Here is a 2,248-nt window from a genome sequence, read left to right as displayed (position 1 = left end):
CCAGTTTTATTAACATGTCATATCACACAGTCAGAATAAAACCTTTTCCAACCCACTGTGTAACTGAATAAAATACAGATTACAAGCATAAACAATGATATTCATTGCTCTGATACAATGATCGGCAAACTGTGATTCTTATGGTTACAAAATGGAGGTTAATCATTTATGAAACAAGACATACACTAATTACATGACTTTTCTGTGACCGATTTCCATACATTTCTAGGGGATCAGAAATGTCTTTATTTGAAACATGTCAACTAATATTCATGACTTCTGTTGATATTATAAAGATACATCAAGATTTCAGTGAACTGTCATTGTATTTTACTTAAAAGGCAAGTGACATAACTATTGAAAATGTACATCTTACTTTAATATGTGGAATTACTCCCTGAACACTTACCTCATGGTGACCTATAGGGATGTTTGACATGTTTAACATCTCCATTTAGATGTACATGTTACATTACTGGGTCCTTAATCTTCTAATGGAGAATAAATATAAATGATTTCTCCCTAGGATAGAAGGCCTTGTCTCACCTTTGAGATAGCAACCATCAAAAACTTAACTTTGCATACACACTAGAAATGAAGCATAGCAGCATGGAGTAATGTGAGAGTTGAATCACATTTATTTTGGTTTTCAAATAATCACAAATCATGTTAACATAAACAAAGACGTATTGCTAAAAATTGTACATTTCTAAATACCGACCTTCATCTTGTGATCCATACTAACATATCAATTTTTTATCTGTTTTAACTATGGATTACTATCTACAGTACTTCTCCTGAAGAGGAACTTCAAAAAACAGGATTGATGAAATGCTTTCTATTGTGCAGGCTTCCCTGATAGCTCAGTTGGTAAAGAATCCACCTCCCACTGCATTATTCTGGCCTGGAGAATTCCATGGACACAGTCCATGGCGTTGCAAAGTATTGGACACGACTGAGTGACTTTCACTTTTTCTAGTGTGCAGTTTCTGATATTTATTTAGATTTAATTTTTATTAAATACTTTTCTACATTTTCTTTATGTCATTCCTTTTCTTTCTTAAAGAAATGTTCTTGTATTTTCTGAAGTGTATGTTTAGGACAAACCTCTTCCATCACTTATTACTAGGGTTTCTCCAGGACGTGCTCTCTGATGTCTAACAAGGTGAGAGCTCTGATTAAAGCCTTTGCCACTTCTCCAGGATGAATTCTCTGATGTTGAGTAAGACATGAGTGCTTGATGAAGGCTTTTCCACATTCTTTACATTTGTAAGGTTTCTCTCCAGTATGAATTCGCTGGTGTCCAATAAGACTTGAGTGGTGACTGAGGGCTTTTTCTCATTCTTTATATTTATAAGGTTTTTCTCCAGTATGAATTCTCTGGTATTGAGTAAGAGTTGAGTAGTGACTGAAGGCTTTTCTGCATTCTTTACATTTATAAGGCTCTCTCCAGTGTGAATTCTCTGATGGTAAGTAAGACCTGAGCACTGGTTAAATTCTTTGCCACAATCCTTACATTTATAGTCCTCTCCCCAGTATGAATTCTCTGGTGTTGAGTAAGAGCTGAATTCTCACTAAAGGATTTCTCACATTCTGTACATTTATAAGGTTTCTCTCCAGTATGAATTCTCTGATGGTAAGCAAGACCTGAGCACTTGTTAAATTCTTTGCCACAATCCTTACATTTATAAGGCCTCTCCCCAGTATGAATTCTCTGGTGTTCAGTAAGAGTTGAGAAGCGACTGAAGGCTTTTCTGCTTTCTTTACATTTGTAAGGCCTCTGCCCAGTATGAATTCTCTGGTGTTGAGTAAGAGTTGACTAGCCACTGAAGGCTTTTCCACATTCTTTACAGTTATAAGGCTTCTCTCTAGTATGAATTCTCTGGTAAGTAAGACCTGAGCACTGGTTAAATTCTTGCACAATCCTTACATTCATAAGGCTTCTCTCCAGTATGAATACACCAAGAGGAGCAGGGATCTAGAGCTCTGAGGGTGTCACTGAAGGGAGGCCTGACAGTAGACCCTGGCGTTCAGCAAGACTGCTGGTCTCAAGGTGGGTGGTCATCCAGTGCAGGTGTTCCCAGGACTGGCTGGTGTGAGTTCAAGGACCTGCAGGCTGCCTCCTCCCCAGACAGACACTGAGGCAGCAACAGCATGGAGTAGTTCAGGTAAACTCTCAACAATACTCTGTATGATCCTTCTTAGAACCATCAAAATGTCCCACAGTTCCAGAGAGGGGAAAAAAGTA

General features: G+C 37.9%; 1 pseudogene; it reads right to left on the bottom strand.

Annotated features, from left to right (window-relative positions):
- Window positions 1-1,125: 1,125 nt before the first annotated feature.
- LOC128064013 (zinc finger protein 502-like) lies at window positions 1,126-1,936 on the bottom strand (annotated as a pseudogene).
- Between the last annotated feature and the right edge of the window lie 312 nt (window positions 1,937-2,248).

This window comes from Budorcas taxicolor, chromosome 18 (genome assembly GCF_023091745.1).
Source record: "Budorcas taxicolor isolate Tak-1 chromosome 18, Takin1.1, whole genome shotgun sequence".
Lineage (NCBI taxonomy): Eukaryota > Metazoa > Chordata > Mammalia > Artiodactyla > Bovidae > Budorcas > Budorcas taxicolor.
Note: the sequence above shows the minus strand (reverse complement) of the source record. Positions and strands in the feature narration are given on the sequence as shown.